The sequence below is a fragment of the Chrysochloris asiatica genome, unplaced genomic scaffold (assembly GCF_000296735.1).
Source record: "Chrysochloris asiatica unplaced genomic scaffold, ChrAsi1.0 scaffold00007, whole genome shotgun sequence".
Taxonomy (NCBI): domain Eukaryota; kingdom Metazoa; phylum Chordata; class Mammalia; order Afrosoricida; family Chrysochloridae; genus Chrysochloris; species Chrysochloris asiatica.
This window is the reverse complement of record NW_006408525.1, coordinates 10,161,992-10,187,588: the sequence shown is the minus strand read 5'-3', so window position 1 is coordinate 10,187,588 and position 25,597 is coordinate 10,161,992. Positions and strand designations below refer to the sequence as shown.

The 25,597-nt window shown below is 36.4% G+C and overlaps 1 protein-coding gene across 1 annotated transcript in view; it reads left to right on the top strand.

Moving 5' to 3' along the window:
- The window catches only part of PPM1E (protein phosphatase, Mg2+/Mn2+ dependent, 1E), a 264,999-nt gene that overhangs the window by 96,675 nt on the left and 142,727 nt on the right, over positions 1–25,597 (top strand). The gene's annotated exons all lie outside the window — the stretch shown is intronic.

The following is a 25,597-nucleotide window of genomic DNA, read 5'->3' as shown; positions in this document are numbered from 1 at the left end:
TTGGTTATACAATTTTTGGTTTAGAAAGTCATTTTCCTACAGAATTTTGATGGCATGGCTATATTGTCTCTTAGTTTCCATTATTATGATTGAGAAAAGTGATGACATTTTGATGCTTGATTCAGAATGTATGTCACTTGGTTTTTCTTTCGTAATGCTTTGAGACTGGCGCATTAACCTACAGCGCCACACCAGGACTCTGTTTAGTGCAGGGTGAAAGAGTTTATTTCTCAGACAGGTGGTTAAGAGGTAGAAATATAGTTTTGCAGTTGGGAGACTAAGCAAAGGCATTTGACTGTGTGGATCATAATGGACTATGAATAATATTGTAAAGAATGGGTATACCAGAACATTTTATTGATCTCATGAGGAGCCTATACATTGACCAAGAGGCAGTTTGAACAGAACAAGGGTATACTCAGTGGTTTTAAATCAGAAAGGTGTTCCACGTTTGTATCCTTTACCATACTTATTCAATCTGTATGTTGAGCAAATAATCTGAGAAGCTGGGTTATACGAAGAAGAACAAGGCATCAAGACTGAAAGAAGACTCATTAATAACCAGTGATATACAGAAGGCACAACCTTGCTGACTGGAAGTGAAGAGGACTTGAGATACTGTTGAAGATCAGGGACTATAGCCTTCAGTATGAATTGCACCTGAATGTAAAGAAAACAAGAATCCTCACACTTGGGTCAATAAATAAAATGACCAGTAAATACCATGAGGATAAATGTTGAAAAGATTGAAGTAGTCAATGACATCATTTTGCTTGGATCTGCAGCCAATGCTCATGGAAGCAGCAGTCAATAAATCAAACAGTGTATTGTGTTAGTCATATCTGCTGCAAAGGACCTCTTTAAAGTGTTTAAAGAGCAAAGATACCACTTTGAGGACTAAGGTGCACTTGAGCCATGCCATGGTATTTTAAATATGTGAAAGTTAGACAATGAATAAGGAAGACAGAGAAGAATTATACATTTGGATTATGGCGTTGGAGAAGAATCTTAAAAGTACCATGGATTTCCAGACAAACAAATAAATCTATCTTGGAAGAAATACAGCCAGAATGCTCTTTAGAAGTGAGGATGTTGAGAATTTGTCTTTGTACTTTGGACATTATGTCAGGAGGAACTAATCCCTAAAGAAGGACTTCATGCTTGGAAAAGTGGAGGATCAGCAAAAACAAGAGGAAGAGCCCCATACGAGATGCATTGACACAGTGGCAGCCACATTGGGCTCACTCACACATAATGACAGTTATGAGGATGGCGCAAGACTGGCCAGTGTTTCTTTCTACTGTGCATAAGGTCTCTGTGAGTCAAAATTGACTCCATGGTACCTAACAGCAGTATATATATATATACTGTTGTTGTTAAGTGTTGTTGAGTCAATTCTGATTCGTAGTGACCCTGTATAGTGTTTATGAGGAGCAGCTGGTGGGTTTGAACTGCCTAACCACCAACCATGTGGTTATCCTACAGTCCATTGCTTATCCTACAGGGCCAACCAGGAGCCCTATATGTATGTATGTATATATTTCAACCAATTTTACATGTACAGTACAGTGAAATTAATAACACTCACCATGTTGTACAACCATCAGCACTATCCATTTCCATATTTTTCATCGCCACAAACAGAAACTCAGTACCCCTTAAGCAATAACTCCTCATTTTGCCCTTGCATCCACTTGTGGTAACCACTAATAAACTTTTGTCTCTATGGATTTGTTTCTTCGAGATATTTCATATAATTGGAATCACACCATATTTTTCCTTTTGTGTCTGACTTGTTTTACTCATCACTTGTCTGTCCGTTTGTCATATTATGGTACCTTGCATGGTGCTGGGATGTTGGAAGCTATGCCACCAGTATTTTATGTACCAGCAGCGTTATCCATGGTGGGACGAGTTTCACTGGAACTTCCAAACTAAGACAAACTAGGAAGAAGGTGAGACAGACTACTTCTGAATGTTTAGCCCCTGAAACCCTTATAAATAGTAGCAGAACATTGTCAGATACAATACTAGAAGTTTAAAACATTAAGAACAGCAGCAGAATATTATCAGGTATAGTACCAGAAGATGAGCCCCTCAAGTTGGAAGGCATTCAAGATATGACAAGGGAAGAATGTGCCTCCTCAAAGTAGAATTGACCATGATGATGCTGATGGAGTAAAGCTTTCAGGACTTTGATTTCCTGATGGGGCACAGCTCAAAATTAAGAGAAACAGCAGTAACCATCCATTAATAATTGGAACATGGAAGTGGTAAAAAAATGAAATAAAGATGGCTATCCTAGACGTTGTTGTTGTTGTCATGTGCCATCGAGTCGGAACCGACTCATAGCGACCCCATGCACAGCAGAACGAAATAATGTCCGATCCTGGGCCAACCTCACTACCGCTGCCACACTTGAGTCCATCAATGATGCCATCTGGCTGATCCATCTCGTTGGGGGTCTTCCTCTTTTTTCTCTGACCCTCCACCCTACCCAGCATGACCTCCTTCTCCAACGATTGTTTCCTCCGGACAATATGTCCAAAGTAGGAGAGACGAAGCTTAGCCATCCTGGCCTCCAAGGAGCACTCTGGCTGCACTTCTTCCAAAACAGATCCTAGACATTAGTGAGCTGAAATGGACTGGTATTGGCCATTTTGAATATGACAGTATGGTTTACTATGCCAGGAAAAATAAAGAGGGATGGTGTCATTTTCATCATCATAAAAAACATTTCAAGATCGATCTTGAAGTACAATGCTGTCTGTGACAGGATAATATCCATATGCCTGCAAGGAAGACCAGTTAATCCCACTATTACTAAAGCCAGTGGTGATGAAATTGAAATATACTACCAACTTCTTCAGTCTGAAATTGATCAAGCATGTAATCGTGATGTATTGATAATTACTGATGGTTGGAATGCGAAGGTTGGAAACAAAGAGGAAAGATCAGTCATTTGAAAATATGGTGTTGGTGATAGAAATGGTGCTGGAGATTGCATGATAGAATTTTGCAAGATCAATGATTTGTTCATTGCAAATACATTTTTTAAGCAACAGGAAAGACTACTATACATACACATGGACTTCACCAGATGGTGAAATCAAATTCACTACATCTGTGAAAAGAGATGGTAGAAAAGCTCCATATCATCAACCAAAGCAAGGTCAGGGGTAGAATGTGGAACAGGCCATCAACTGCTCATATGCAAGGTCAGGCTGAAGCTGAAGACAATGAAAAGAAGTTCACAAGAGCCAAAATCTGACCTGAATATAATCCCACCTGAATTTAGAGATCACCTGAAGAACAGATTTGATGCTTTAGACTCTAAAGACTGAAGACCAGAAGAAGAGTTGTCATCATACAGGAAGAAAGCAAAAGTTCATTAAGCAGACAAAAAAGTAGCAAAAGACCAAGATGGATGTCAGAAGAGACTCTGAAACTTGATCTCCAGCATAGAGATGCTAAAGCAAATAAAAGAAATGAAGTGCAAGAACTGAACAGAAAATTTCAAAGGTCAGCTTGAGAAGACAAAGTCAGATATTATAATGAAATGTGCAAAGACCTGGAGTTAGAAAACCAAAAGAAAGAACACGTTCAGCATTTATCAAGCTGCGGGAACTGAAGGAAACATTCAAGCCTCACTTGCAGTAGTAAAGGATTCTATGGGCAAATTCTATGGACAGAAAGCATCAAAAGACCATAGAAGGTATACACAGAGTCACTGTACCAAAAAGAAATGGTCACTGTTCAGCCATTTTCAAGAAGTAGCATATGATCAAGAGCCAATGATCCTGAAGAAGTCCAAGGTGCATTGAAGGCATTGGCAAAGAATAAGACACTGGGAATTGATGAAATACAAATTGAACTCTTTCAACAAACTGATGTGGCACTGGAGGCACTCACTCACCTATGCCAAGAAATTTAGAAGACAAGTACCTGGTCAGTTGACTGGAAGAGATCTGTATTTGTGCCCATTCCAAAGAGTGGTGACCTAAAGGAATACGGAAATCATCGGACAATATCATTTATATCCCATGCGAGTAAAGTTTTATTAAAGGTAATATAAAAATGGCTGCAACCATACATGGATACAGAACTTCCAGAAGTTCAAGCTGGTTTCAGAAGAAGATGTGGACATGGGGTATCATTGCTGACGTCAGATGGATCTTGGCTGAAAGCAGAGAATACCGAAAAGATGTTTACCTGTGCTTTATTGACTACGCAAAGGCTTTTGATTGTATGGATCATGACAAGCTATGGACAACATTGTGAAGTATGAGCATTCTGGAATACTTAATTGTGCTCATGAGGAACTTGTACATAGACTAAGAGGCAGTTGTTTGAACAGAACAAGGGAACATGGAATGGTTTAGAATTAGGAAAAGTATGCACCAGGGTTGTATTTTTTCACCATATTTATTCAATCTGTATGCTTCTTGGATTCAGGAAGCTGGATTATATGAAGAGAAATGTGGCATCAGGATTGGAGGAAGACTCATTAACAGCCTGTGATATGTAGATGATACAACCTTGTTTGCTGGAAGTGGAGAGAACTTAAAATACTTACTGATGAAGATCAAAGACTACAGCAATCGTTATGGGTTGCATCTCAATGTAAAGAAAACAAAAATCCTCACCACTAGACCAGTAAACAGCCTCCATATCAATGGAGAAAAGATTGAAGTTGTCGAAGACTTATTTTGCTCAGATCAACCATCAACAATCATGGACACAGCAGTCAAGAAATCACGTGACATATTGCATTAGACAAATCTGCTGCACAAGACCTGCTTAAAGTGTTGAAGAGCAAAGATGTCAGTGTGAGGACTAAGGTGCGCCTGACCCCAGCCATGGTATTTTCAATGTGAAAGTTGGACAGTGAATAAGGAAGACCATAGAAGAATTGATGTATTTGAATTATGGTGTTGGAGAAGAATATTAAAAGTCCCATGGACTGCCAAAAGAACAAACAAATCTGTGTTAGAAGAAGTATAGCCAGAGTGCTCCTTGGAAGCCAGGATGACCAAATCTGTAATATTTCGGACATAATATCAGGAGCATGCAGTCACTTGAGAAGAGTGTCATGTTTGGTAAAGTGAAGGGTTGGAGGAAAAGAGGAAGATCCCCAATGAAATGGATTGGCACAGTAACAGCAGCAATGATTGTGAGGTTGGTCCAGGACCAGGCAGTGTTTTGTTCTGGTTTGCATAGGATTGCTATGAGTCGTTACTGACTCAATTGCACCTAACAACCACAATAACAGCTCAAAGGGCATTGAAAAAGAATACAATTTGAGTCCCTTAAGGATGCCAAAACTGTTGTTTTAATGTAGTATAAAAGACGAGTGCAGGTTTCTTCAGGGAAGGGTTACAGAGATGACAACACCTCTTCCAGAGCGTGTAGACCTAGATGAAGGCTATGTTGAGAAACAATAGTTTCACATTTTGATATTTTTGTTTAATGTTTCTCTGGTTTTGTAGTAGTGCTTTTAAATTTATCCTCATATATATGGCATTTGTGTGTTCGGCTTGTCATCCTCTGACCTCTGTTTCTTGGGACGTAAGCCAGTAACCTGCCACTTGACTTGCAGATTTTGGGTTCATCAGCCTCTAGCTTGCTGTCTGACCCATGGATTTAGGACTTGCCAGCCTCTGCAATTGTGTGGACCTTGAAATAAATCTCTATATACATATTTATATATACAAGGATGCTTTAAACAGTTCATGGAAAAATTTTATTTTAATGTAATTTTCACTCAATTTTTGAAGCCCGCTTATATACTGGTTTTGCTTCTCTAGAAAACTCAATCTAAGACAGATGGATTTGGCAGTGATAGAACCACAGTCCATAAAGTTTGTTCTTTAAATACCATTAATCCAGTCACATCTTTTAATCTGGCTGAATACTCAATAATTCAGTGACATTTTTAACTTCTTACATTTGTCATTTTAGGAGAAATTGATCTTGGAGGTGAGTAGAGAAATTGTTAGAAATGTATTTTCCAAATGTTACAGCATCTATTATTGGTTCCCAACCCCTGAACCACAAATCCAAAAAGCTCTGAAAATAAAATAAATTATTCAATACATGTCAGTTGTAGATTTTCATAATATACAACATTTTAGTATATACGTTAACAAATAGCAATTTATGATTATGTTATGGCACTATAGGATAAACACTGGATTACTAACTGTAAGGTTGTACTGGAAAAACCCTCCAGCTACTCCTTGGAAATCCTATGCAGGGTCACTATGAGTTGGAAGTAACTCTACAGCACGTAACAACAACATGCTTATATATACTTGTGTACATTGTAAAATTGTGAGAAACTTTTTACCTTATTTCCTGAATTCATATTTGGGGTAAAACATACAATTCTTATTCCTCATTTGGAAATAATAACAAGATATCCTATCTTTGAATTTATAAATTTCACTCACTATTATGTGTTTTCAATCCAGCATTCAGCCCATAGCCTCCACTTTTCTAACCTTACCTAGTTATAAAATAAGTGGGAAAAAAATCTTGATTTTTTTTTTTACCCCTTGTCATGAAAATTTCAATGACTTCAATTAGGCAACCTGCATTTCTACCTCTTAACCACCTGTCTGAGAAGTAAACTCTTTTACCCTGCACTAAACAGAGAACTCGGGAGTCCTGGTGTGGCGCTGTGGGTTAATGCGTCAGACTGCAGAGCCATTTGAATTGCAAGGCGGCGGTTCAAGCTCACCAGCTGCTCTTTTGGGTCCTTATGGATTGGAATTGACTCAACAGCACTTAACAACAACAAACAGCGAATCCAAAAATAGGTACCAAATGGGTAAAGACAATATAAAAGAAAGATAATATAAAAGAATGATACTTTTAAATGGGTCACTTCAGCATGTTGATCAGGAATCCCAGTTACACTAAATGCTTTTCCTGGATTGGTATCCAATAGTGTTATATAGATTTTAACAAATGTCCTCAAATGCTTGAATAAACCTTTTAAGTTGTTACAGTTTAATTTAAGGTGCTCTGGTAGCGTAGTGGTTATGAGTTGGGCTGCCAACCTCAAGGTCAGCAGTTTGAAACTACCAGCTGCTCCGCGGGAGAAAGATGAGGCATTCTGTTCCCATAAAGGTTTATAGCCTTGGAAGCCCTGTGCAGGGTCGGAACTGACTCCACAGTACTTAACAACAACAACAATATCCTGTTGATGACTCTATAGTACTCCAATCCTACTGAAATGTGGCCTGATGATTTATCACAGTTGCATGCAGAATCCTTTGAAATGCAGGATATTCCTATCCAGCAATCAATATATAAAACAATGTAGATGCCTCTCTTGTGAGAGGTATCAATGCAATGTTTATTCTTTTTTCACAAGCTTTTTCAAATTACCAAATGGATATGGTGCTAAAGGATAAGCAGTAGACTGCTAACCACAAGCTTCGTGGTTCAAACCCACCAGACACTCCTCAGTAACCCTGTTCACTGAGTCAGATCTGACTAAACGGCAAACAACAAGTATATTGGACCAATTCTTAACTTTGATATTTTCATTTTTCCATTGTATAAGTACATTTTCCTGACACTTTATCTCATTTTTACTTGAACTCTCTGAAATTCTTTAATTTCAAATCTTGGCACGTAGCTACATAAGATTATATATACACTTACCAAATTAAGGAATATTGAAAGTATCATGGACTACCAGAAGAAAAACAAATCTGTTTTGGAAGAAGTACAGCCAGAATGCTCCTTCGAAGAAGTACAGCCAGAATGCTCCTTCGAAGCGAGACTTGGTCTCTTGTACCTTGGACGTGTCAGGAAGGAACAGTCCTTAGAGTACATTATGCTTGGTAAAATGGAGGAGCTGCAAAAAAAAAAGGAAGTCCCTCAATGAGATGGATTGACACAGTGTCAGCAACAGTGGGCTCAAGCATAACAATTGTGAGGCTGGTACAGGACCGGGCAGTGTTTCATTCTGTTGTACATAGGGTTGCTATGAGTTAGAACAACAACATACACTTACCATAAAGCATTAGAGGTGGCTTACAAAAATTCATAAAATATACCAAAGCAAATATTTCTCACGTAAGAAAAAAAATTTATGTTAAAATATGAGTAGAAATATAATAGAGCAAAGTGTAATGTTGGTTAGCATATGTAATGTCATATATGTTAAGATCCTAAATGCTTTTATGGCATAATGTATACGAAAGTACAAGGTTCATTACCTAGAACATGGTACCAAATTAAAGACTATTGGCTTAAATTCACCTTCTTTCATTCACTCATTCTAAAATTATATCCTCTAGTTCAATTGATCCTTTTAATCATGAGATAATGTCTTAATTTGTCTCTTATGCTAGTTTTTGCCTTAAACTCCTATTTTATCAGAAATTAATCTTTCCACTCCTACTAATTTTTTTTTATTGTTGTTAGCTTGATTTTTTCCCCCAGTCCATTGATTGTTAATCTATTTTTGCCTTTCTGTGTAAAGTTATCTTTTGTAGACAGCCTATTGTAGGATCCTGTTTTCTTATCCATTTTGCTACTCTCTGTCTCTTGACTGGTACACTTAATTCATTGATGTTCAGTGCAGTTATCAGTAGGTATTAATTGATTGCAATAATTTTGCTGTGTGTTTTTTAGTGTTGCCGGCTTCTTTGTTCCATAATTTTGTGCTGTGTTCATTTTGCTTTGTTTGTTTTTGTCAGTTTATTCATTGTTGTTGTTTTAATGTTTACTAAATCTTCATGGTTTTCCCTTTTCTTGATTTGATGGGAAAGTGTATTAATTTTCTTTGAAGTTATCCTATAACTTACTGATTTCTTCCCCAGTTTAAAATTTTTCGTTTTATCTTGAAATTTACTTAATTTCCTTGCCATTTGGAAGTTCTATAACTACACTTTTCTCTCCTTTTCTTTTGTAGTTGTCTTAACTACAAATTTATGCTTCTGGTTTCCTATTTTCAGTCTCATAGATTTTTTTTATTTTGGATAATTCTATATCTGGATTGAATTCTGGATGGGGTTGCTTTGTATGCTAATCTTAGGTTTTTGTCTGCTGTTGTTGGTGCTCAGTCCAAAAGACTCCCTTTAGTATTCTTTGTAAAGTTGGTCTGGTTATTACAAACTCCTTTAATTTCTGCTTATCTGAAAATATTCTCATTTTGTTACCATAGTTGAGGGGTAGTTCTGCTGGGTATATGATTCTTGGTTGGCAATTCTTTTCTTTCAGAGTTTTGTATGTGTCATCCTATTGCCTTCTTGCCATCGAGGTTTCTGCTGAGAAATTAGAGTTTAGTCTTATTTTTTTTGGTTTCTTCCTATTTTGGAATTCTGACCACAACATGATCCCTCTTCATGTTGTCCCACATGAATTTTAGACTTTCTTCAGATTTTAAAATTATTTTTTCTGATTGTTTTTCTAGCTATGGACAACATTGCAGAGGATGAATATTCTGGAACACTTAATTGTATTTATGAGGAACCTGTACATAGACCAAGAGGCAGTTGTTCAGACAGAACAAGGGGACACTGAATGGTTTAAAATCAGTAAGATGTACACCATGATTATATCTTTTTGCCATACTTATTCATTCTTGTTTACTGAGCAAATAATCCATGGAGCTGATAGATATGCTGCACAAGGCCTTTGAAGTGTTCAAAAACAAAGATATCAGTTTGAGGACTAAAGTGCACCTGATCCAAACTATGTATTTTCTAGCTCTGCCTCTTAGTCACTTGTTTGAGCCACTTTATCTTGTTTCTTCGTGTCAGCAGAAATTGCCTGCTGCTTTTGAGACATTGTGGTATTGTGTATTTTTATAAGTTGATGATTGAATGTATAGTCTTAGGCACTCATCAGCTGCCTCCTGGTGGTGGGTGGGTGTGATTAGGAGAGGAGCTTGTGCACCATCCTCTGTTCACTGTTAATGCAGTTCAGTTTAGGATGCATTTGACTGATGTTGGTTGTCATTGATCTAGTGTATAGCAGCTGGTATTGGTTCTTGCCCAATGGGTAGGGTTGTATCAAGGGTATGGTGTTGCTGTATGGGCTGTATGGACATGGTTGCTATGTTCTGTCAGTAAAGGCAAGAGGAGAAAGCACACAAAAAAGAAAAAGAAAGAAGTAAAGAACATCTAAAGGAGAAAATAGTAAAAAAAAAAAAAAAAAGTAGAAGAAGAATGCAAAAAATAAAGAAAAGAAATGGGGAGAGGGAAATTAAAAAGAGAGAAAATGAACAGAAAGAAAAAAAAACTAAGCACAATTAAGAAGAGAAATAAGTAAAAGGGAAAGTGACCATAAAGTAGTAAAGAAAAACAAAAACAGAAAGAAAGAAGAAAGCAGCAGTGGTTGGGAAAGAGAAGCAGAGAAAAAAGGAGACAAAATGAATGCAGACATAGAAAAATAGAAAGCAAAAGAGAGGAATAGGAAGAAGAAAGAATAAACAAACAAAAATAATAAAAGGAAATAACCAGGGCAGACCCAGAGAGGAAAAACTTCTAGGGTTTTTTGCCAGCAAATGACCTTACTCGCATCATGAGTGGGTAAGGGATGAGAAAGTAAACCTCTCAACCCTAGATGGTGTTCCTGCAGGGCAAGGTGTTGTCTATTCTGGGCACCCAATCCAGAAGTAGTTTGTGCAGACTCTAAAGCAGCTGGGGTTTCAGAGTATTTCCGATCCAGAGGGCAGCTGAAGGTGAGAGATCCCGCTAGTCTAGAGCTGGCCAGAACCAACTTTGCAGGTCTTTGGCAGGCCACACCTGATTGTGCTGGGGTTGGTGCTAATAGGTCCCCACATGCTCTGATGTGCCGCTAATCACCTGGAGAGCAGGAACTTTGCTGGGAGTGTATGAAGGTAGGAACCTGCCACACCTCTGGTCACCATGATAATGTGGGGCACAAGAAAAACATTTCTCTGTTTTCTCTCCACTAATAAGCAGTATGCCTTTGTGCTACCTATCACCCTCTTGCCTTCAAAGTTGCCTTTAAAAGTTCAAGATGGCCATGCTATGCTTGGACAGTTGGCAGAAATCACGTTTCCTTTCTTTCTTTTTTCTTTCTTTCTCCCCCACCTCCCATGTGTCTGTTCAGCTGCTTCTCCTAGTTAGGGTTGGTCCAGGTCTAGCCAGGAATGGCTCTGTAGATTTGGAGCAGGGGCCTGCCTGAATGGGGGTCATTGCAAATAGCTACCCTCTCCTTTAATGGGGCTCACAATTGTGGTGCTCATCATCCTGTGGCTCTGACCACTGGGTGAATGGGAGCATCCCTGGAGGTATACTTGGGTGGGAATTGGCCTTGCCTCTGGTATCCAGTGGAGTGTTGTTGTTAAGTGCCGTTGAGTCCATTCCAATCCATAGCAACCTTGAATAGGATTTCCAAGGAGCCGTTAGTGAGCTTGAACCACTGACCTTGCAGTTCAAACGACTTTGCAGTCTGACGCATTATCCCATAGCGCCACACCAGTGGAGTTTAGGGAACAAGGAAAAAAAAAATCGCACTTTTATCTCCCCCCAAGTCACTGGTCTGTTTCTGCAACACCAACATGTTTTTGGTGTTTTTTTTTTGTTTTGTTTTTTTGTCTTTGAAGCTGCTCACAAAAGCTTAAAATGGTCTGGTAGTCTGGCACAGGTCATCAATCTGCCTCTCCCCTTCAGCTTTCCCGCCTAGTAAGCATTCAGTCCACTTCTCTGTCCCTTCATCTGAAGCTCAAGGTTCCAGGACTATCATCTGCATCTGTTTCATTTGTTTCTCTGTGTCTTTGTTGTTGTGGTGGTGGTGGTTGTGGTTATGTGCCATGGAGTTGGTTCCAAATCATAGCTACCCTGTACAGGGTTTCTAAGGTTGTAAATCTATGATCCTATGAGCAGAAAGCCTCCTAAGATCTATATAGCCTTTCTATCTAGTCTGCCGTCTTGCTACCTCCTGTTATCTGATTTTCAGATCAGAAAATTAAGATTTACATTATACAGAGGAAGTACTGGAAGGCACATCTATCTAATTTGAGCACGTCTGCTTTCAGTCTGTATTGTGTCTTATGAGGCACATTGAGTATTTAGAGTCTGTTGTTTGTAGGATATTGTTTAAAATTCTAAGATATTTGTCCAGTTTTTAAATTTAGGAGTAATCATTTATTGATTTGAAGAATTTTTATTAAAGTTATTATATTGGTATGTGCATTCCTCAACCCTTATAGAGAATACCAATAGGAAAGGAATGTAGATTCTGGGAACTCCTTGAGCAATTAATTATTTCTTTTAGTTAGTGTAATTATAGTTTTGTCTATCTTTCTTAGACCTGTGCTATCACAAATATAACATCATAATCGTTGTAAAAGGTAATTCAGAGAGTCCAGGTGGTGCAAATGGGTTATGCATTGTAAGTGATATACCAATTAGAAGATTGTACAACTTTTTCTTATGCGGCTGTTAACTGCAAGATCAATGGTTCAAGCCTGTCAGCTGCTCTGAGACAGAAGGATTACGCTTCTGTTCCCATAAAAGCTGATAGTCTCGGAAACACTATGGAGCAGTTCTACTCTGTCCCGTAGGGTAGCTTTGAGTCAGAAGTAACTCGATGACAATGGATATATAAGATAATTCTTATACGTCTGTCTTCCCTACTAATCACTTAGTGCAGGTTTTGGAAAAATATTAAGATTCTGAATAAGTATTTTTTTGGATCACTTAATTATCAGGTGAGCAGAACTAACAATTCACATAGCTAAATAATAATTCAATTATTTATTCTACCTGTTTATTGTTAGATATATGCCAGCAACTGTGCTATTTGCTAGTTTTTCATTGGTGAATAAATCCGATGTGTCTGCCTCATAGATCTGTTATAGACAATAAGTAAATAAGAAGTCACTCTAGCATTACAAATTGCAAATGCTCTGAAATTGCAAAATGATGATACTCTGTTGGCAGCAAAAAGGGATAGTTGGAGCTTCAGCCTTCTTAAATATTATCACCCCAGTAAAAATGATTAAAAGTTACCAGTTAGTCATCAGCAGAGAGATGATATTTAAAGTTATGATCATGATATGGTCAGATACTTACAACATCAAACATTTCCAGCAAATTTAGATTGTCACACAATTCTCCTAAATGATTGACTAGACTACTAAGATCAGGCATGAAACTTCAGAGGGTTTCAAACATCCACAAAGTCTATTTTAGTGGAATACTGTAATTATGCCATTCCCTGACTCTGCTACTATATATGCAATATATCTGAGAAGCCAGGCCAGTGATATCATGAAAAAATAATAATACTTGAATAAAAGGATATCAACAGAAAAGTTAACTTTAAAATTTGGTCTTTACACAGGATAGATAGAGATGGGCAATTTAGATACTGGTTACCTAAAATGAGGGGGCGATAAAGGCCTGAAGTGACTGGGTTACAAAGTTTCAAGAGGGAGTTTAGTTTAATAGTGTGTGGGGAAAGAAAGAGTCCCCTCTGAATAGTTTTCATCTTGTCTAGATGGGCCTGGTTAAAAGAGATGGGAATAAAATTTTTTTTTTTTTTAATTTACTTTTTTTAAGATTTTTGTATATGGAATGAGTGAAATTTTACAGGGCAGGTTATCAGTTTTACATTCAACAAATCATATACCTTGTTTCATTGCAATGATTATAATCCCCTCCATGCACCATCAATTAGCAATATTTCTCTCTATTCACTTTAGTTCCTTTTTTTTTTTTTTAAAAAACACTCAGGCATATGTAATAATTTATACCACCAAAGGGCACATTCTGCAAGTCTGCCTCCTGGCCACCAGCTCTCAGTCTGTCTCTTTCCATGAATCTAGAGTCCTCAGCTGCTCCTTCTCTGCGTCTTTTCCTCTATCTCTGGTGTCGCTGCTTCTCTGGATAAGGTCTCACATTCAGCTTGTGTTGTTTTCCCTTGATGGTTCTAGGGTCCTTTGTTTCTAGACTGTAAGATTAACTACTCCCCCATTTTTGTTACAAAACTTCTACCTTTACAGTTGTGGTGGTGGTGGTTATGTGCCATGGAGTCGGTTCCGACTCATAGCGACCCTGTATGGGGTTCTGAGGCTATAAATCTTTACAGGAGCAGAAAGCCTCATCTTTCTCCCACGGAACAGCTGGTAGTTTCACACTGCTGACCTTAAGACTCACAGCTCGATTTGTAACCAGTATGCTACCAGAGCTCCTTTTATAATCGTGGCAGTCGCAATTAGTCATGATAACAATTACTCACTGTTGAATAAGAATCTTATCCCCATCTCTTTTAACCAGACCCATCTAAACAAGATGAAAACTATTCAGTGGGGACTTTTTCTTTCCCCACACACTATTAAACTAAACTCCCCCCTCGAAATCTGGTAAGCCAGTCACTTCGTGCCTTCATCGCCCTTCATTTTAGGTAGCCAATGTCTAAGTTGCCCATGGAGATGAGATTTTTATGATTCAACAGTGAGTATTTGTTATCTTGACTAATTGCTTATCTTGACTAATTGCGACTGTCACGATTGTAAAGTAGAAGTTTTGTAACAAAAATAGGGGAGTAGTTAATCTTACAGTCCAGAAACAAAGGACCCTAGGACCATCAAGGGAGAAGAGCTCAAGAGGAATTTGAGACCTTATCCAGAGAAGCAGTGACATCAGACATGGAGGCAGAGATAGGGACATGGAGACAGGGAGCAGCTGACGACTCTAGATTAATGGGAAGAGAGGGTCTAAGAGTTGGCAGCCAGGAGGCAGATTTGCAGAATGTGCACTTTGATGGTGTAAATTATTATATATGCCTGAGTGTTTAAAAAATAACAAAAACCAAAGAGCTAAAGTGAATATAGAGAAGTGCTGTTATATAATGGTACATTGAGGGGATTATGATCATTGTATGTGGGCTAATGCGTCAGACTGCAAAGTCATTTGAACTGCAAGGTCGGTAGTTCAAGCTTACCAGCTGCTCCTTGGAAACCCTATACAGGGTCGCTATGGGTCGGAATCAACTTGAAGGCATTTAGCAACAACAACAAAATGAAACAAGGTGTATGATTTGTTGAATGTAAAATTGATGATTTGCCCTGTAAACTTTCATTCAGTTCACAATAAAAACTTAAAAATATATTTAAAAAAACAAAAAAAAAACCTTGGTTTTTATAACTCTTCAGGCTTTCTTAGTTTGAACCAAATTGTAAGATCTTGTGATGTACCAGTTAGAAGATTGTGCAAGTTTTTCTTGTTTGGGTGTAAATATCATAGAAATTGCATTTTTGCAGAAGTCCAATATTTCAAAGATTGATCAATGATTTCCTTTTTATTCATTCTCTGTAAAATATACTCTCTTCATAAAATACTCCAGGTAAAAATAAGACACAACAGTGAAATCAATTCCATTAACACATTTTCATGGAAATAGTAAGTTTATCAATAACCTTCCAGGGCTACATGTAGAGAGGCAGTAAACTGTCTTTGAAAACCCATCTCAGCTATTTGTTTATACTAACCATTAGTGAAGGAAACAATCAATATTTCTTTTCGAACTAAATGCAGTGCTGAAGAATATACTGTTAGCCCAGTACTCATTCAATTTATATTTATGTTATTCTTAACAGCTTTAAATCCCATCTGTAAACATATTACTGTTAATATGTCAGGAAATGTTATATTCTCAATTTTATTATAATATTTATTGTCTTCTCATATTATTATTAACACTGCGATATTTTGTTCTAAGTCAACCAAGATGGCCTTTTAATCTTGCCATCTCTACCTTGCTATTTTTCTATTTGTCTGTCAACCCCCCTGAACCAATTTATTGCTTTAAGTAGATACATGGTTTACATAGCTTAGGAATAAAATTTTGTATTTTTGACCAATCTTGGCTATTTCAGGCACAAATTGGTAGGTCCTTCTTTGAAATATGATCATTTGAAAATTAGATTCAAAGAAAAAATTGTGCTATATTAAAAAAAATAGTGTTGATGTTTAAGGTGGAAGCACTAATAGTGTTCTAAAATATCTTCTGTCAATCTGTAAATATGTCTGCAGAAAAATGATTCCTAAATTTTGCATGGTTTTTATACTGTTGTGGAAAGAAGTGAAGACAACTCAAATGGAAACAAAACCTATTGTTTACTAAGAACTAACTATAGCAGGAAAATCAACCATCACCACTTTTATTTGGCCTACTCAACAGAAGTGGGAAAGCTTTAGAGTGAAAATAAAAGAAGGCTTCAGGTATGCTCTGATTGAAAGTGGTAGGCACGAAGAAAGTGGAGCAGGCTCACTGGAAGCAGGGCATCTTCTGCACTTGGTTTGGGAATCATATTTGACCTTTTCTAATTGGTCGGGTTGAAAGCACATGTTGGGGGGTGGTGTGTACAAAAAAACAGAGAAGTTGGCCATCATTGACCAAGTTCTAACCACTTAGGACTGATTGCTGCAGAGGCTGACTTTCCAGACTGGCAGCTGCAGAGGTTGTGGGTCAGAGTTCCCTTGTCATATATGGTCTGGTCATTATCCCTTTGTATTATATCCAATCTCTCATTACTGAAGAGTAAATAGAAAATCAAGTTATGTTTTATAAAATGTAGATGACCGATTATATTCATGTAACTTTGAGAATGTGGTTCGGATTCTAATTGTTAACAGAAGCCTTCCCCGATGAAAATATTTCACATCTAAATGTTTGACTCCGACTTATGTTGACCCTTTATAAGGAGGGTTTCTGAGTAATAGTTGCTGGGTTTGAACTGCCGACCTTATGGTTAGCAGTCCAGTGCTGATACTATAGCAAACTGAAATTCTCATGAAAGGAAACCTTTTATGAGTTTGATGTGTATCCTTCTAACTCATAAAATGATTATTTCTGAAAACAATAGAACAGCCCTCTACTAAACTAAGTAGAAATAAAAAAAATAGGAACTTTGATCTAAGGTTTAAAGTTGAGAAATTATTTTAGGGCTATAGATAAAGTGGTGCATCCATCCTCAACAACTCTAGAAAGTCTGAGTTCCATTGAGAATTTGAGATTCTGTTCTATATTTCTTCCCTTTTGATCAGGATTCTTCTTTAGAATCTTTGATGTTAACATTTAGCAATGATAGCCTGGCACCATCTAGTTCTAGTCTCATGGCAGAGGAGACATTTATTCATAGAAGTAACTAGATGTATATTCAATTTTCTTCTGATATCTGACTCATCATCTTCCTCTGTTGCTTCAGGTGACTGAAGAAAGTTGCTATACCTTGCATGGCTACTTAGAAGTAGACCCCTAGGATGTAGAGCAGAAGTACTGAGAAACAATATTAGGCCACTTGATTGAGATGTCCTTCAGAACCATGGCCCTAAACCTGCAACCAAGAAAAGAAATCCTTGATCATATTTGGTTGTGCATAAGCAGCCTCAACAGCTTAAAAAAAATTTTTTTTTTAATTTAATTAAAGAAATGTGTTATTATTAGGTGCTACCAAGTAGATTCCTACTCATATGACCTCATACAACACAGCAGAACTATCCCTTAGGGTTTTCTGGGATGGAATCTTTATAGGAGCAAATTGCCAGATCTGTATCCTGCAGAGCAGTTGGTGGGTTTGAACTGTCAGTTTTTTGGTTAACAGTTTCACTGCAAGTTTGCGTGAACAACAACAACAACAACAAAAATGTGTCACTGTGGGTTAATGTGCTGGACTGCAAAGTTGGTTTGAACCACAAGGTCGGCAGTTCACCAGCTGCTCCTCAGAAACTCTGCAGGTTGGAATTGATTTGATGGCATTTAACAACAACAATAATTAGTAAAGAACTGTCTGTGTGAGATGAAATTGACAAGAAGCTACTGGAAAGGTTGGATGGAAAGCTTACTGAGCAGTGAGATTAAGGTAATAGTGGTGGAATAATTTGAAAAAGGATACTCAGGATGGTAGTACAGCTTGAAGAATGTAATCTGTGTCAGTGAATTGTTGTATCTTCGGCTGTGTATGCTTTCACCAAAGTTAGAAAAATTTCAAATAAACATAGATGCTTTGAAGTTCTACTGTAGGCTTATTTTAAATTAATAAATTTTGGCTTTGGTTTGGTTATGTGCCGTGGAGTAGGTTCCAACTCATAGTGACCCTTTACAGAATTTCCGAGGCTGTAAATCTTTGTGGAAGCTAAAAGCTTCATCTTTCTCCCACAGAATAGCTGGTAGTTTTGAACTGCTGACCATGAGATTAGCAGCCTGATTCGTAACCACTACGCTACCAGAGCTCCATTAATAAATTATTAATTTGAGAAATATAACATTTTATTATATGTTAAGTAGCATGCTTTTAATATAACTATTAATTTGTCTAATTAGCAGTATACACCTAGATCTCTGGGAGAAAGAAAAAAGAAGGTTTGGGAAAAATAACCTAAGGGGAAAAAAAAGCAGGGGTTGAGTTGATTGAGGAATGTTGAGTAAGGGAATTTCCTTCTGCTGTTACCTGAAACTGTAGCAAGCTCTCACAGACTGACTTTGAGCTTTGTTTTCTTGACTTTTACCAAAGCAATGGCTATTCTTTATTTAAAACTGAGCATATATTTATAAATCATGATGGTTCAGCTTTTGCCATTGGGAGACCATATAACAGAACAGTGTACAGTTTGCTGAAATTCTAATCAGATCTCCAAATATAAATTACCTTGAGGTCGGTGGTTCAAACCCACTAGCCCCTACTCAGAAATCCTATACACAGTTTCTATGAGTCCATATAGCCTTGATGGAACTTAACAAAATCAACATATGAAAAAGCTCAGGGCCCAGGACATAATTAAGTAGAATTCTGTGTATCTTGTTTTAAACACTCCTGTGATTCATCCACAATCACAGTTGACTGAACAAAGAACTATATTTAGTTCCTTATTTGAAAGGTACTATAATTAAGTCTGTTTTAGTTCTAATCATTACTAGCACTGTGGATAATACTGGAAAAGGGAGAAAAATGTGGTTAATCAAAGAAGAGACCCATGGGATGGGATGCAGCTAGTTTGAATCATAGCGAAAACCCCCAAGGATGTCAGCTCAACTGTGCTGACATTAATGAAAGACATGGTACAAAGACCTCATCTGAAGAGAGTAACTTCAGCAATTACTTTACATCTTTTCAAAGGATTAAAAAGGTTTATATTTTTCTATGGCTTGGATGTTATGTCATGTTACACTGACTGCATGATGAGTGCTCGGCTTTGTGATTTAAGAGCATTACAAACATGCATTTTCATTTTGCTTCAAAATTTTCATTTTTTTGCCTTATGGTAACTCAAAATATTATTGATTCAGTAACTGTTTTGTATTTTTATTCAGACAAAATTTTTGTATATAGATAAAATTTCTATGATCATAATTAATTTTTGAAGGAGTTTTATTTTCATTGTTGTAACTTTTTAAATTTAATTTTAGATTATCTTTTTTTGATAGACTATAGTTCTCTATAGATTAGGAAGCATTTTCCTATATATAATCTCCATGTTGTTTTCAGTTTTTTACCTTCCTCAGATAGCAAAATGTGAATGGATAGCAGAAAGTGATATTTTGAAATCTACGCTAATGATGATATAGTGATTATTTTTAATCTATTCATAGAAAATTGAAATACCAGCAAGCCAAAAATATTAATAGGTTTCTTACCATGTCTAGTCCTTTTCCTGAAATATAAGGATTAAAATTTATATTCTGATGTATAAAATGATAAATCAGAAACTGATAGTAAATCAGAAGACATAAGGTAATAAATTGGACATTATAATTATTGAGAAATTAGCTTAAGAGTTTTTAAAATTAGTGTTATATGTTTTCAAGAAGTAGTTAATTAAAATATGCCTCCTAAATAAAAAAATCTGTATGTTGAATTCAGTGGCTACTTATTATTTCTAAAAATCAATGGTATTTGAATTTAAGATGATACTTCAAATAGACATAATTTAAAAAAATGACACTATATTAAAACTATTTACATAGTCAATAGAGTCTTATAGCCTTGGCATATAATTTGGAAAAGTAAAGCTTTTTCTCATTGTTAATGAGAAGGATAAAGGGTCCCTAGGAAACAAACAAAAGGAAAATCAAGAGCTGGCTTTTAAAATTCTCTTTTGTAATTCCTATTTTTCAAAGGATAACTGACTCACATACTGGTTCTAAATTTATCAGTTTCCCAACAAAGGGACAAATATACCCTCACAGTGATTTATAGATTTCTGGGAATTTTCTAATCTATATTACAGGAAAACTTCAATTTCAAACAAATTGTATTGTTCAAATTTGTTTTTAAATTCATTTTAGAATTTTTAATGCATTTTCCTTTAGAAAGTGTTATGAATGGTGGTAGATTTCCAGGCCAGTCCACAAAAGTATTTTTAACCCATAAGTAGTTATAGGAAGTAAAATGAGAAGGAGTAAGAATTTGTTGTAAAGATTTTATGTTAAATTGAATACTGGTAATTAAAGAAAAGTATATTTAATTATAGGAGATAAGAATAGTTTGAATTATAAAATTAGGAGATTTATGTGGAAATTCTAAAGAGGACTTCTGGAAACATTGAAAGGAGCTTTAAAGACTCATTATTTTTAATTTCTTGTCAAAATTCCCAGCTTTCTTTTGTTTAATACAGTACTACCCATAAGGTTAATAGCTCATAAATTAAAAGACAGATATTTTCTCTGAGTAAGTGATAGTTGGAGAAAGTATGATAAGAGGAATCATAAGTTATAAGAGAGCTTGATGTGTGAGTTATCTCAATAAAGCTGTTACTTAAAAAATAAAAGTTTAAAAAGGAAGTCGTTTCTGGTTGCTAAACTTTCTCCAAAGATAAAGAGTGGCTGTAGATACCCCAAGCTAGGGATAAAAAAGCAAGTATCATTAAAGATTAGATGATTGCTTGAAATCTAAGAATGTTTTATGGACTGGAAGATCAATTTCGATAATTACAATATACTCTAGAAAATACTTAAGAAAACTGTATTATTTAACTTTGGGAAGCAAAATAAGAAATATTCTTTAGTGTGTTTTATCTTTTTAGTAATTAAGTTGAATATTCTTACTAGACAAAAAGAATGACTTATCCAAAAGAGGTGTCAAACTTTATAATAATTTTATTTTCTCCATCTTGCCACAAATTTTCTTTCCCCCACCCTTTTTCTTCTTCAGGAGTCTTGCTAGTGATGACAGTCAGACAATCATGAAATAATCCAGAAATCAGTAACATCGTTGGAATTTGACAACAAGGAGTCAGAATGCCTTTAGACTAGCCACTCAGTTTACTTGTAACATAGAATAGAAGTGTGTGTGTGTGTATTTTAATTGCATATTCTTTTCTTGTTGCAAAATGTGATCAAAGCACTTGCATCACAGAATTAGAAATTAGAAAGAAACATTTCAATAATTTTAAATGCTCATTTTATTTTCAATAATTCTGAAACATGACTTGTGGTGCTGTACTCTTATCTCCATATTTATGACCATGCAGTTACAATTTAAAATTAGAATACCATTTAGGAAAAAGGTTAGACCCTCTTATAAACTGACTTTTTAAAATATTTAAGCTTCAATTTTATACCTACACACATTTTCTGTATTCTTGGAGTTGAATCAAATGTTAGCATTTTTTAATCAAGAAGGTCAGAAATATGAAGTTTCCTGAACAATTTTGCACTAAAGAAAAGTAAACACAAGATATTTATCAGAACAGAGCAGTGAGAGTCAATTACAATCATTCAGGAAAAATCTGGTAGTATTTCCTGAGCATGTGACCTTCTGGCTAGAATCACAGAGATTTAAAACTGTAAATGCAGGGAGAAAATTCCTCTTCTGGTTGTCTTTTTCTTTTAAAAACTGTTCTATCTTGTAATGCCTACCTAAAATTTCAAAATATTTCATTTCCTACAGATTTTATTTTGTCTTGTATGCTCTGGAAGTAACTGAACAATGTACTCAGCAAACAGAATGCCGTACAGTAAGGATAAAGTAGAATTATTCATTGTTTAGTTTATAGTGTTTTTGAGGTCCTAATTAACTAAAAGGAGTCCGGGTGTGGCACTGTGGGCTAAAGCGTCAGACTGCAAAGTCTTTTGAACTGCAAGGTTGGTGATTCAAGCTCACCAGCTGCTCTTTGGAAACCCTATACAGGGTCGCTTTGGGTCAGAATCGATATGACGGCACTTAACAACAACCGTTAATTAAAGCATATTGTTTCCCAGAAGCATCCCTGGTAGTGAGTGGATTACAAGCTGGCTGGCTTACTGCCAGGTCAGCAGTTCGAATCTACCAGCTGCTCTGCAGTAGAAAGATGAGGCTTTCTGCTCCCGTAAATATTTATAGCCTCAGAAACCCTCTACAGGGTCACTATGAGTCTGCACTGACTTGGTGACACACCACTACCACCAATGGTTCCTACTTTGCTAGTAGGTACCAATCCTTCTCTGTGCCTAACTCAAGTCCTTTGTTTTCCTTTTCTTTTCTCTTTAAAAATTACATGCCTTAAAAAAACAAAACAGAAACAAGTTGGTTCTGACTCATAGACCCTGTGTAGTGTTTCCAAGGAGAGACTGGGGTTTGAACTGCTTACCTTGTGATTAGCATTCCAGTGCTTATCCTATAGCACCATAATACATGAAAATTTTGTAAAAAATAACCCAAAAACTTTTGAAAATAAAAATCAGTACAACCTAAAGCAAAATATATCCCCTTTTGTCTTATCTCTTCTATCTCATTCCTCCCTAGAAATCAATACTTTGATTTATTTCATTTGAAATATTTTTCTCCATATTTATAAACTTTTCATCCATATGCATGGTTTGTGTTATCTTTTCCTGGGGCCTAACTATCTGCAAGTTTTTAGTAACTACATTGTTTTCCAGTTAATGATTAATTATGGAGAGCTCCCTATGTCAGCACTACAATAATTTTTTTTTCACTACTTCTGTCACTAAGAGGAGTACTTTTTTTCTGGAAATACTCAGTTTCTCCAGAAACGACATTCGGTTTCTTATCAGGGTGTTATAGTACAGGGATTCTGGGGATCCCTTTATTTTCAGTTTATCATCTCACTTCTCTAACCTGTCTACTGTCTCCAAATCTAGACAACTCCTTTCCAATTTCTCTAGAGGATCAACTTCCATTCTCCCACAAGAGCTGGGGATGTGAGTCTCAATTGCTCTCAGACATAGTCTTTTGTCTTTTTTAAAAAGATGTTGTCTTTTTCTCCACCCACATGGTACTTCTAATGTCTGACCCTTTTCAGGTTCTGTGGAGGTGAAATGGTGCACCTCTCACTACTCTGCTCCTTTACAATTCCTGAAGGTGATAGCTTCTCCCACTTTGATAAGTCAGATCCCACCTTTCCATTTGCTCTCCTTATTACAAAAATGTTATTGAAATTGCTTACTCACTGCTGTCTTCTCTTCTATTTGTTGTGATCTTGAAGATTTAAACCTTAAAAAACATGTATTTTTTTTTTTATACTGTTTTATGAGGGAGAGAATAAATGCATGTGCCCATGCTGCCTGTTTTTTTTTTTTTTTTTAAATCAGATTAATGTTATTTAAAGATACTTTATAACTGCTTTTAACTATACTGGTGTGACACTGTGGAATAAGGCACTGCTGGACTACAAGGTTGGCAGTTCAAACTCAGCATTCGCATCTTGGAAACCCTATACTGGGTCACTATGAGTCAAAATCGACTTCAAAGCACTTAACAACTTAGTTTTATCATAGATCAGCAACCTTTCCCACATCTGACAAAAATAGGCCACTTTCCTTAATATAGATGTAGAACTGGCTACCACAGCCACACCCTCCTGCTTATAACAAGCAAATGGGGTGGTAAACAAGCTCTGTTCAGGGAATGCAAAGGCAAGAGATTTTGTTCCCATAGTCAGGGCAGTTTCCTATACCTACAGTTAATTCCCTGAAGCTCTGACTTTACCCATCGCTGTAAGGTACACTCAGCCACAATTTCCCTTCCTTTCTCCCCTTACTAGCTTAAATTACTGTCATTCATTGAGCACTTATCTGGTACACAAAAAAGAAAAAGTCCCTTCTTGGCATGCACTGAACAAAATGTGGTATCTACTCAATCGATGTTATTTAACAATAAAGAACAAATTACTTGATCTATGCTTTGACATGGGTGAAGCTCAGAAACATTATGCTACAGAAAGCATCATATCTTATGATTCTACTTATTTGAACTGTGTAGAAAAGGAAGATCTATAGAGACCAAAAGTAAATCAGTGGTCTCCTATGGCTGGGAATGGGAACAGGAATGGTCAGCAAGCAGGTATAAAAGATCTTTTGAGGAAATGTTCTAAAATTGGATTGTGGTGCTGTTCGCACAATGATGTAAATTTACTAAAAATCACTGAGTTCTATACTTAAAACAGGTGAATTTTATTGTTTATAAATTATATGTCAATAAAACTAAGTTGGTTTTTTTTGCAGAGCAATAAAGAATCTCAACTTGCACCTCACACTTCAGTTAAAAAAAACAAGAAACAACTCTAGATGGGCTATAGACCTAACTGTAAAATATTATTTATTTTGTAGACCAAAATTAAGGGAAAAATTTTGTGACCTTGGCTTATTTTAAAGATTTCTTGGTACAACACCAAATGTGTAATTTATAAAAGAAAACTTGATGAAATGGTATATGATAAAAAAGAGCAGGCAAGGATAAACCCAAGGATCTTGGTTTGAACAACTAGGATAATGGAATTTTTAAAATAAGATGAAGAAGGTTTAGAAAAGAGTAGGCAGAAGTTTTAGATGCATTAAGATTGCGGTGGGTATCCAACTCGTATTAGATATGCAAACCTGGATTTCAGGAACAAGGTATGGCTAGAGATACAAAATTTAAACATTATGTATGAACAAATGATATCCGTGAAATTGGATTTATAATCATCAACTATACATGAAATGTAAACTTTTGTTTTCATTTTCTCTTGCATTAGGTAATATTGATCTCACTCTTTTTTAACCTCTTCTTTAAGCACTGATTTTCATTCATTTCTTTCCTGTATGTATATTTTTAAAGTTTTAATTGTGAATCAGTGATAGTTTACATGGGAGAACATCAGCTTTACATTCATCCTATCGTATTTCACTTCATTGCAATAATTACAATTCCCTCCATGCATCATCATTATTTGCATTTACTTCCATTCCCACTGGGGTTTTTTTGGATGTACATCGGAGCACTCAGGAATATATAACCATTCAAACAACCAAAGGGTAAACCCCGCAAGCCTGCCTCCCGGCCATCAGCACACAAACCCTCTCCCTTCCTTATTCCACAGTCCCCAGCCACTCCATCTCTCCACTTCTCATTATGGTGGGTTTTTTTTTTTTTTTTTCGTTACAATGATTATAATCCCCTCCATGTACCATCAGTTAACAGTATTTCTCTCTATCTACTTTAGGTTTTTAAAAAACAAACAACAACAAAAAAAAACACTCAGGCATATATAATAATTTGCATCTACAAAGGGCACATTCTGCAAGTCTGCCTCCTCGCCACCAGCTCTTAGTCCCTCTCTTCTTAGTCCATGAATCTAGAGTCCTCAGCCACTCCCCCTCTCCATGCCTCCATCTCTGG